The following is a 12,192-nucleotide window of genomic DNA, read 5'->3' as shown; positions in this document are numbered from 1 at the left end:
TAGCTCAGTGTCGGGTGCTGCCGTATTTGCTTCAGAATTATCACTGTATAGAATGCAGACAAGGGCTTCGCTGGTGGAGCAGTGGTTAAGAATCCACCTGCCAATGCAGGGCACACAGGTTCGAGCCCTTGTCCGGGAAGATCCCACATGCGGCAGAGCAACTAAGCCCGTGTGCCATAACTACTGAGCCTGCGTGCTGCAACTACTGAAGCCCATGCGTCTAGAGCCTGTGCTCTGCAGCAAGAGAAGCCACTGCAATGAGAAGCCTGAGCACCACAACAGAGAGTAGCCCCCTGACCACCGCAAACTAGAGAAAGCCTGCGCGCAGCAAAGAAGGCCCAATGAAGCCAAAAATAAATTATTTTTTTAAAAAAAGGAATGCAGACAAAACCTCTAATTAAATGTGTGGCCAGAGCTGTCAGTTACAGCTGGGTCTGCCGCTGGAATTTGGAGAAGTACATGACATTTGGGGCAGATCTATATGGTAGCTTAGATTGTAATATTTGTTTTTCTAAAAATAACCGGTAGCTTCATCTGCCTCTTTCTATTGATGTGACAAAGACTCCACCTTTGACTAAACTTTAGGAAGGTTCCTATGAGACTTCTTTTCTACTAGGTCTCCTCCTTGAGCCCTGTCCTTGGCTTGTGGAGCCCAGTTTTAGCAAGAATACTGCTAAGTCAGCTTAGGTAGAATCCCGCATTATTAATATCTGATCAAATTCCTCATCCCCTACTCTTGATGTCTAAGTCCTTGGCCAGCCTTTGGCAAGGATCCCCCCAAATTTGCTGTCTCCTTTTTAGTAATTTTCCATCCACTGACCCCCTTTACCCTGCTTGTTGGAGCTGTAAATCCCCAGCTGTCTTTGCTCTACTGGGAGTTGAGTTCAGTTTTACTGAAGCCCCTATTGCAATAGTACTGAATAAAATATGTCTTTACTCTGTTAAACTAGTGTCCAACTCTGTTTCTTTTTGAGAGATGTTTGAACTATTTCAAAATATTGAAAAACATGAAAATCTTCACAGTTCATTTAATCAAGTGAAGGTAACCCAGATAGCAACAAACAAACAAAGTAAAAATCTACCACTGTATTTTTCGATTCAAACACCTTGAATCAGACAGTTGTTCCAGGACTACAAGGTCATTCGTACATCAGAAACTGCATGAACATATTCATCATGGTTTGGTGGAGAAATGGCCCTTGATAAAATTCACAACATAAGAGTGTGCAATTTCCCAACAAGTAGGCAGAGAATGTAGAATAGGGAGAGGGAGAAGGACCAAAAGAAACCAACACCCCCCCCACAACGCAACAACCCACAAACATAAAAACTCAGGTAAATAAAAAATATGCAAGAAGATGATAGCAATAATGCCAAGTCTATTAGTAATCACTACACATGCACATGAACCGAACTTTCCAATTGAAAGAAAAATACTGGCAGACTACATTTTTATAAATCTAAGCTATATGCTAAAACATAAGGATACACAAACGTTGAAAGTGGAAAACTTGCAAAAGATATACCTGGCAAATATTAACCCCAGAAAGTTAATGTAGCTACTAACACACACACACACACACACACACACACACACACACACACACATTAAAGCAAAAAATATTGCTAGAGGTGGAAAAGGTAATTACATAACAATAAAAGTTAATTCACCAAAAGAAAATATTCATAAACTTTTATGTATTTAATAATGGAGTTTCAAAATATATAAAGCAAAAATTGACAGAAGAGAACTGACAAATCTACTGAGTTATTTTTAAACTATTTTTCTCAGAAATTGACAGAAAATCTCACCAAAAAAATCACTAAAGATATAGAATATCTGAAGAACAAAATTAACAAGTTGTACTTAATGGACAAACACATAGAATATTGCATCCCCAAATTAATGAAAATAAGTTTTAATCATATGGTTATAAAAAAATGACCTTATGCTAGGTTATAAAAGTAGTCTCAACACATTTCAAAGAACTGGTATCATAAGTACCACATTCTTTGACAACAATACAATTAGACATTTTTAAAAGTACCAGAAAAGTTTTTAAAATTTAGGTAAATGGAATATTTAGAGATTAGGCTGGTCACACTCTAATCAGGCTCCTCTGAGCTCTTTTTCAACTAGGCCTCAAGAGTTGGGTTCTCATTTTTGTTTCTGCATTGTCAAATTTTAGCAAGAATACTACTAAATCAGTTTAGCCAGAATACCCCATCCTCCATATCTTATCACTCTTGATATCTGGTAATTCCTCCTCCACCATGCCTCAGGTGATGTCTGTTTTCAGCAAGTATTCTGTTAGTTTGGTCCCCCCTCACCCCGATGTTTCCTCTTAGTAATTATCTATTCTCTGACCACCCCCACCTGGCTCATTGGCTATAAATTCCTACTTGCTTACGCTGTATTTGGAATTGATCCCAGTCCCTCTTCCCAACTGCAAGATTCCATTGCAGTGGTCCCTATACCCAATCACAATGGCCCCCCTTGAATAAACTCTGCCTTACTGTTCTTTAACAAATATCATGAACAATTTTTTTTAACAGGTAGGATAATACTTTTTTCTCTAACAATATATCAAATTTTGTTCCCTTCCAAAACCTACTAAAGCCAAAATTAAGGTATTATTTGAAAAGTTAACTCACAAGTTCAGGAAAAACCAGGCAAGGACACACCAGCAACATTTTGGACCTGAAAAGTAGACAGATGTTATTTTCTTTGCAAACCTGAAAAATGCCAAATCCCCAGACAGCTATAAAAAAAAGCTGAAAGCCAGTTTGACTTTATATCTCAGAAACCTCAAACAGGAGTGGTAATACCAGATACTTCTGGAAGTGGGACTGAAGGTGGAGGCTAAAACAAAAAAAAGATAAAGAGGGCAAGGAGAAAACTCTCTGAGGCAAATCTTTAGATCTCCTTTCCCAATCAACATTACAGTCAATTTCCCTTGCCCCACCAAGTAGACATCTGGATAGTTAGTCTCTGGAAGGGGGAATTGGGAAGAGGGAAGTAAGACAGAGGCCAGCCATGTGGCAAGAGGTTGAAGCTTTAAAGAAAGCTGGTCAGTGCGGAAGTCTCAGGAATTTAAAGTAGCCTTGGGGAACACCTGAGAAAGCTGATGCCTGTTTTACAGAACTCTCTATTTTCCTTTATTTAATTTTATTTTTTAATAAACTTTTTTTAAATGGAAGTATAATATACAGACTGACAACTCTTAAGTTATGTGAAAGACTGTGAAATGGACCAAAAGGATTATTTGGTGTCTGCAGGAGAAAACTATGTGTCTAGAGCATGCCCTTCCAGGTTATCTGATTCCATAAGGTATGAACATTTCATTATCTTTGAGCTATTTTAAAAGTTTGTAAGTTTAAATATCAGTAGACAGCTGAAAACAATACAAATTACTCTTTTCTGTACACTGGCAAATAAATTGTCTGGTGGAGCAACAACTGATTTCCCTCCAGCCCCCTGCCCCCCACACACACAAAAACCAGTTCTGTATCTGTTTATAAATTCATTTCACGTCTTTTGCACCATTTGTAACTTTTTGTTTGTTCCTTCACTAGTTAACTTAAAATCTGTTCATTTTATACCTATATGACAGTCATAATTTTACCTTAAAAAAAGAAGCCCTATTCTTTAATAGCATACTGCTTAATGGGTCATCACAAGTTAACACTGCTAAATAACTGTAACCAAGCAGGACCCTATGGGACCTTCCTGGGACAGACCCCTCCCCTATATCCTCTGCTGTAGCTCCTCTCTGAAGTACCTATATGATAGTATCTGATGCACATTTCCTGAGTTGTTTTGCAAATGCTAAAACGCCTCCAAATGGAAGAAATTAACTACCTGATGACCATGAGCATGTTGCCACCAGGCCTACTGGCGGCTGAGGATTGGTAACGTTAACCCCAGTGATACCACCCTGTTACCTCACCATCAACCAATCAGAAAATTGTGCATGAACCGATCACAGACCTGGGACTCCTCCTCCCTCACCTTGTCTTTAAAAATGTTTTGCTGAAACCCATCCGGGAGTTTGGGCTTTTTGAGCACTAGCTGTCCCAGACTCCTTGTCTGGTACCTTACGGTAGACGCCGCACTTTCTTTCACCACAACCCAGTATAGTAGCTTGGTTTACTGCCTGCAGGCTAGGAGACCAAAGTTTGATTCCATAACACAACCACCACCCAGCTATATAACTGCCATCCAGGGAAATAGAATGTTTTCAGTACTCCAAATACTCCCCTCATGCCCTCCCAACAACTACCTCATCCCTTCTACCCAAAGGTAACTGTTACTAGACACTATTGGTCCCTCCTTGGGGTGCATAGCCAATGAACACACTAAGTACTTTCCATTAAAACAGAGGCATTTATTACTTTTGACAAGTAAGGAGACAGGGACATAACTCTCCATGAACAGCTGGACAGGGGAAGTTTTAAGCCTGGGGGTATCACACATATTCATGAAAGGGTAGGCATGATCGTTATAATGAGGCAAAGGTTACGCTAGGTTGCCAAAAACTGCAAGCAAGCAGGTTCTTGGTTGTTAGCACTGTGGTATCTTGACTGGAATGCACTGTAACCTTTTTGGAACATGGTGTGCTTCTGCCATTTAACTGATAGTTTCTGCAAAACAAATCACACTTTGGTTTAACTCTATCCTTTCCCTACTGCTGCCTAGCTAACATGACCACTATCTTGACTTCTAACACTGTAGATTATTTTTGCATTTTAAAAACTTTAAATAACTACAGTATACAGTATATATTCTCTTGTGTCTGACTTCTTTCATTCAACATTATATTTGGAGATAAACTCATATTGTTGTATATTGCAGCCCATTACTCTGTTATGTGAATACATCATAATTTATTTATCCCTTCAAACATTTGGGTTTTTTCCAGTTGCTGGATATTAAGAAGAATGCCGCTATGAATATTCTTTCACTTGCCTTTTCGTGTATATATATATAAAAAATAAAACTTGATCCTTTCCTTATCTTACTCACAAACTTAATAGTGTTGTTGAACCCTAGTTAGTGTGCTCAAAACACAATGAGCCCAAACCAAAACATCGGAGTTTGGAGCAGAGAAAGGTTTACTGTAAGGGCCAAGCAAGGAGAACAAGTGACTTGTGCTCAAAAAGACCAAACTCCCCAATAGTTTTCAAGGAAGAGTTTTTACAGGAAAAAGTTGAGGGAAGGGCTGCAGGGTGTGTAACCTTCCTGATTTGGTTGGTGGTGAGGTAACGGGGTGGGGTTCCAAGAATCTCAATCATCAGCCTCCTGGTTCCTACCAGTCTGGGCCCAGGTGCTTGTGCTCAGCCTGAAGTTACCATCCTCCACCTGGTGGTGGGGAGGCTAGTTCCTGTAGAAGAACGCAGAGACATATTGTTATGTATGTTCCTTGAGGAGGAACCAGGACCCTGCCCCATGCTGTACTCCCGTTTCTTTCTGTATTCTTTCACTGCCCTAATTAGTAACTATTTGATAATGCTCTTTGGAACTCAGGTAAGGTCTAGGAGGCTGAAAACCTTTTTCCTACAAACCAGAAACGGGGGACACAAAAAGTCTTTTGGGCCCAAGAGGGCCCCACAGGGGCCTGCTCAGTTTCAACCCCCGCCCCCCACCTTTTCTTTGATACTCTTCAATCTTGAGGGGAACAGGTGTTGAAAAAGAAAGAGAATAACATTTTGGATAGAGAGGTTAATCATAAATTTGTCAGCAGAACTCGATTTTAGGAGGACTCAGTTTCAATAGTATGTGGATTATAGATCTAAAGGTGAATGGTAAAGAAATGTAGATTCTAAATCAGTGCTGTTCAATAAAACTTTCTGTAATAGACATATCTTACACCTGCACTTGTTACCGAGTCCAAGCTTGCTCTGCTCGCCGCAGACAGGCCAATGAATCGGAGACGAGGTGTTGATGTTGCCGAGATATCGGCTTCCCTGTGCACCGATGCCGAACAGAAACACAGAGGCAGAGATTTTGGAGGAAGAGAGAGATGGCTTTATTTTTCTGCCAGGCAGAAGGGAAGACACAGCAGGCTAGCGCCGCAAGAACTGTGCCCTCCTGTCCTGGGGAATCACAGGGTGTCTTATAGGTGGAACTCGCAGTCCAGGATAAGTGATAAGGATCAAAGTGGTGAAGGTCTTGCATTCTTCTTCTTCTTGCAGTATTTTAAAACAGTCACTGCTGGCATCAGGCAACCTGGTAATTGGGTCCGTTTATCTCTGGGTTATGGCCTGAGTAAACAGTTACAAGGGGTGATTTGCTAAGAGAATGCAGCGAGGGTAAATGCTAGAGGCAGGGAACAATTCATATGGAATGAGAGTAATTAGCTTTGTTTAGCTTTGTGAAGTACAAGTCTAGTTACAAGTGTTCATTAGTAGTAACAGCTAAAGAATAACCAAGATTGCTTAACTCTTTCAGGCCTGTTTATGCTGTTTTCCCAGCCTGTTCACTGTTGCTTGTTTTCCTTGTTTATCAGAAAAGTCTCATTTCTATTTTTGCTGCAACAAATTCCCCACTGCTAGTTCATTCCCTCCATATCAATGGAGGAAGGGAAACGGGCGCCCTTCTTGTCTGACTGAGGACAAAACTTCAGTTTTGCTCCATTTGACAAACACCAGCTGTCCAGCCCAGAGGCCAATCTATCTTCCATTTCAAATCCCCCCTGAGACATGAACCCCAAGAAATCTTTATTGGGAGGATGAGGGACTACGGTCTGTCTTCTGTAGCTTCATCAGGCTGGCAAGGGGCTCGTAGACCCCACCTAGTCGGGGTCATGGAGCTCTTGCCCTGTTTTATAAAGGGGCCCCACGGTGACTTCTGCTGTTATTTTGGCAGGATCTGTTCTTAGAAATAGCTGGAATCTTTGCATCATCATTATCTTGATGTGAACCTGTTGTACCCTGGAGGAGACAGAATTTAACAAGTAGTTCAAAAAAAAAAGAGGCCAAAGATTAGTAAAAGAATTATTGTAACCAGGGGCCCAAGCAAGCCTAAGAGCCACGTTTCGTTTGGTAGTAATTTTGATCCTAGTCCAGATAAAGTCAGCACTTGTGTTACCCTGTCCAAAGGAATGGAGCCATTTGGCATGGTCATGTACTTTTTTTTTTTTTTTTTTTTTTTTTTTTTGCGGTACGCAGGTCTCTCACTGTTGTGGCCTCTCCCGTTGTGGAGCACAGGCTCCGGACGCGCAGGCTCAGCAGCCATGGCTCACGGGCCCAGCCGCTCCACGGCATGTGGGATCTTCCCGGACCGGGGCACGAACCCGTGTCCCCTGCATTGGCAGGCGGACTCTCAACCACTGCGCCACCAGGGAAGCCCTTGAGCGTTGTTTTAAGGTGATTTTGAGGTCAGCCATTCTCTCTGATAAGGGTCCTTTCATCCAGGTTGGAGATAGTCCTTTAAATTGTGTCTTTTCCAGTATGTATAATCCCCTGGTTGTAAGTCATAGGGCATCCGATCTTCATCTAAAGATAGACTACTGAGATAAGCTTTACAAACAAACTTAAGAGTTTCCTTTAATAATCTAATTAAACTTTTAGCAATATAACATAACAGCAAGGAACTATCTGGGAAGTGAGTCTTGGTAAACACAGACGTTAATTAACAAAACTAGAATTTAATATTTAGTGAAACATAATTTTTTTTCCATTGTGAGGGCATTAATCTTGTAGCCAGGGAAGGCTTTATCCTATCAAATAAAATGAGATTTATCAGGGAGACAGAAAAAGCCAAGTGGCCATCTTGGATTTTCCATAGCCCTGTTTAATTTACAGCTATTGTTTACCCATTTTAAACTTTCTGACTTAGGATAGACCGTTGCCATGCTACAAAGACATCAGGATAGCAAAAGTCTGACAATGAGGGGTTAATTTGTGTAGAAGCCAAATGAACTTTACGTGTGTCAAAATCTTCATAGATCATTGTGAAATAATACTTATTTACTTAACCAAAATAACGAGAGATTTTAAAAGCACATACAAATCACTTGAAGGCAAAGAAATTTACATAGTCTGTTATTAAAAGCAACACTCCAAGAAAACTTTGTTCTCTTAACAGAGAGAGAGAACCAAATTTCAGTCTGGTCTCAACAAACTTGGCCTGATGATTTATATAACTGTAATTGATCATATAGGCTTTTTTGCTTGCTGAAATTTTTATAAGGGGTCTCAGAGTGAACTTTTAAAAGACCTCTCAGGAAAGTCACACCAAGGGCTTGTCACAGATTTTGCTTACCAGATCTAGGTGAATTCCTCCCTTTTCAAGTTCTCCGAAATACCTTGAGGTTTCTGTACCTGTGAGATAGCTTTCCTAATTTATCTGATAAAGCTGCTGGGGACCTAAGAGTTTCCAATCTCTGGAGGGAGCAGATAGAGAGAAAAGATAAATGCTTTAATTTTACACACAGATGTAAATTACCAAATTATTGTAAATCATAAGTAGCTTGAGGAGAAGAGCTTCTTTATATCCAGTTTATCATTATGGTCTGAAAGTCAGAAACTTGTGTTTATGCAAAAGTCCTTTTTATAAATCTTCTTGAAGAGGAAGCATTTTTGCAAAGGCATCAGAGTAAAACCGTGTAAGTGTCTATAATGACAAAAGACTTAAGGCACGTTTAAAATCTGATTACAATGTAATTAACAAGGTAACTTGGTTACTGTTGAGACATATGACACTTAACGATAATAACTAGAATTATAACTGATAACATTTTACCACGACATATCAGAATTTTTTGAAATTCCATATATAATTTCTAGAATATCTGTATTAGTAACAATTACCATACAATATAACCTAAGGAGATTTATTACACATTTGACAATACTTCCCATGTACTTTTAAAATACCAAATGAACCTAATTAGTGTAATATCTCTCTTTGGGATGTTTCAGGGGCCCTTTGAAGCATCCCAAAGTTAGCTAGAGGTCAAAGAAACTCCACTACAGTTTGGTTTGGGAAGTTTTATCAAAAAAACAAAAGGGTTTAGAACACTCAGTCAGATAAGATCATATGTCACTGTGAAACAACAGTTATTCACTTAGCCAAAGTAACAGTAAAAGATTTTAAAGGCAAATATAGACCTGATCACTTAAAAGGTAAAGAATTAAAATCTGTCATCCAAGGCAGTTCAACATCTTAAGAAAACTTGTACCATGCACAAAACTCTTTTCTTGGGGTCCACTTTCCACAAACTTTTTTTATCACTTTCTGTATCCATCACTTTATTTTCCCATTCAGAAACAGCCACCTGTAAGTTAGTCCTACTTCCTTTTTCCTTAATAAAATGCAATTCCATTCCTCATACCTTTTTTAAAAATAAATTTATTTATTTTTGGCTACATCGGGTCTTCGCTGCTGCACTCGGGCTTTCTCTAGTTGTGGCGAACTGGAGGGCTGCAGTAAGCAGGCTTCTCATTGCGGTGGCTTCTCTTGTTGCAGAGCACGGGCTCTAGGTGCGCGGGCTTCAGTAGTTGTAGCTCGCTGGCTTCAGTATTTGTAGCTCACGGGCTTCAGTAGCTGTGGATCGCGGGCTCCAGAGCGCAGGCTCAGTACTTGTGGCACACGGGCTTAGTTGCTCCGCGGCATGTGGGGTCTTCCCGGACCAGGGCTCGAACCCGTGTCACCTTCATTGGTAGCGGATTCTTAACCACTGTGCCACCAGGGAAGCCCCCTCATACCTTTTTTACTAAAAACATACATCCTACTTTCCTTAAGCAACCATGAACTATCCTTTATATCACCACTCTGTAGGTTGGTAAATATACATCCAAATAATAATTTTTGAAGAATGTGCTTTCTTATAGAAAACATCTCAGTGTGGCACCAAACACATTTTTTAATAGTTCTAAACCTTTTGTTTCTCTGTAAAAGGAAGCCAATGTTCAGTAATTACAGTTTCAGTATCTTATTTTATTTGGAAACGGACTAGTTATTTAATAAACTTCCATCCTTTAACTTAATTTAGCACAACGCTAAATGTTTTAAGTTGTCGAATATCTAGAGAGATTATTCTTAAGTAGACGTTCCTAAAGCATAATTATTCCTAAAAAGTTCACCCAAGGCTCTTATCTTATTTGCATTTTTTTGTCTTGGAAGTTTCTTCACATCGAGTTATTTTCATTGTTGACAAATTTGTAACAGATATAATAAGATCTTATTTCATTTATATTAAACCTAGGCACAATAAAAGTATTATACTTAATGTTGCTGGCTCTAAAGACATGTCTATATTGATTAGATCAACAAACTTAAACATTAATACCAGGTATTAATTTAATATTGAATATTTCCCAGGTCACATGAACCTGAAATTTATTTAGCCTAATTTTTCTTGTATTTAGAATTGTTTTCTTTTAAGCCAATTAAATAGAGCTCATTTACAAATTAACCGCAGCAATATTATCCAAAGACAAAAACACATACTGAGACATACACATATATCCAGACAGAGAGAGCTCTCATAGTTTTCGCTTGAGATTTAAAATGTCTCTTTGCCTCTTTTTTTTTTTTCTTCTTGGCTTGAAGTTCTACTAATTAACTCAAGGCTGAAGTCTCAGGTAAGTGGGCTGTGTTTGTAGCTCAAGGACATGATAAGAGTTAACTTCAAGCTTTGTCCTAGGTATATTTTTGTTCTCTCAGGGTCAGAATTTTGAAGAGAAGTAGTTTAACAAGGTAGCTTTTTCTAATTGCACATGCCAAAAGGACTGGTTTTTGCAATTTTAAGAAAAAATTTATTTTAACCAATTTTCTCTGGAGTCTAAACAATATTGTGGCCATACTGTCGAAAATCATCTTTCTCTTTCTGTGGTCATGGTTTCATAGCTAAAAGTTAAACCAGATAGTGCTCAAATTGGCTCTGATAACAGGGGCAGACTGGTTGATAAAATGTTGTCCTAGCAGGGATTGTCCCTCTGGGGAGGTGGGGTCTTAGTTTGATCAGAAGAATCTGAAGGAGTAAGGGAACTTGTAGGAGTGGGGGAAGCTTGGTTCCCCCATCCTGAGAGTTGGGAGAAGTTAGAAGGGGATCATTTAGAATGTCAGGAGAGTTGGGTTTTTTTCCCTCAGGCTTTTGATTATGCAGCCACCCAGAGCAGGATTATAATAAAAGGGACATAAATTCCTGAACATAAGGGAACCTCAGTCCATTTTCCCATCGTGTGGCAATAGAGATTTAATTGTAGGAGACCCATTTTCAGGTCATTTTTCTTTGTCATTGGATCATAGCTATAGGTCGACCAGTCATTTAAAATTTTCCCCAAGGGTTCCCATGTTGGGGTGGAACCTTAGGGGAAGCGCTTCCTGTTTTGGCTCGAGCAGTTGGTAACAGACGTTAGATGTTAGCGCGCTCAAATCAAAACATAAACCTTCACCTCGTCAGCTGGAAGTCGCACATAAAACATAAACCGTAAAAGGAAACAGCAAAGGGATACTCAAAAAGAAAAAGGAGAAACATATGGCGGAGACGCACCCAAACGTGACTTCCGAGTCCCACTCAACCTGGACCGTTGCCCCAAAGCGGCGCCTTACATCAGAATCTCCCTTTGCAAGGAGAATTCCACATCAGAATTTTCCCTTTGCAGGGAGAATTCCACATCAGAATTTTCCCTTTGCAGGGAGAATTCCACATAAGGATTTCCCCTTGCAGAGAAATTCCCAAATTGGAACCGAAGTTCCCGTACGGGGACAGTCAAAGGTCATGGAGTGCACTCCGGGAGACTCACCGTAGGTGCTGACAGGTGCGTCTCGACTTCCAAACGCCCTCTTTCTGATCCTCCAATATTTAGTGTGTTCTTGGAGTGGAAGTCCAGGCCGACGCGGGCATGAGAAGAGAAGGTGTCCTCAAGGCAAAAGGAGCCTCGGCAGCTGCTAGGTTAGCCTCTCCCCCATTCTACGCCGCAGCCTCGGAGTTCCACAGCCGAGTCGGCGGGCGGGGTGTTACCCGGGCACAGCCCTGTGGCAGGGAGTCCCTGGCAATCTGGACTCAGAGATATTCTCCGACCCTCTGCTCTCCTGAAGGAGGCTGGCGTAGAGAGAGATCCCCGAGCTTCCGATCAAGCCCAGCGGCCCTGTGGGGCAACCTGCCCGTGAGCAGATCCCCATGTTACCGTGTCCGAGCTCGCTCTGCTCGCTGCACGACAGGCCAATGAATCGGAGAGGAG

At 40.5% G+C, this 12,192-nt stretch overlaps 1 protein-coding gene across 1 annotated transcript in view; it reads right to left on the bottom strand.

Annotated features, from left to right (window-relative positions):
• LOC101270920 (zinc finger protein 354B) overlaps window positions 1-12,192 on the bottom strand; it is a 90,324-nt gene that overhangs the window by 26,604 nt on the left and 51,528 nt on the right.

The sequence above is a fragment of the Orcinus orca genome, chromosome 3, assembly GCF_937001465.1.
Source record: "Orcinus orca chromosome 3, mOrcOrc1.1, whole genome shotgun sequence".
In the NCBI taxonomy this organism is placed as follows: Eukaryota; Metazoa; Chordata; class Mammalia; order Artiodactyla; family Delphinidae; genus Orcinus; species Orcinus orca.
Note: the sequence above shows the minus strand (reverse complement) of the source record. Positions and strands in the feature narration are given on the sequence as shown.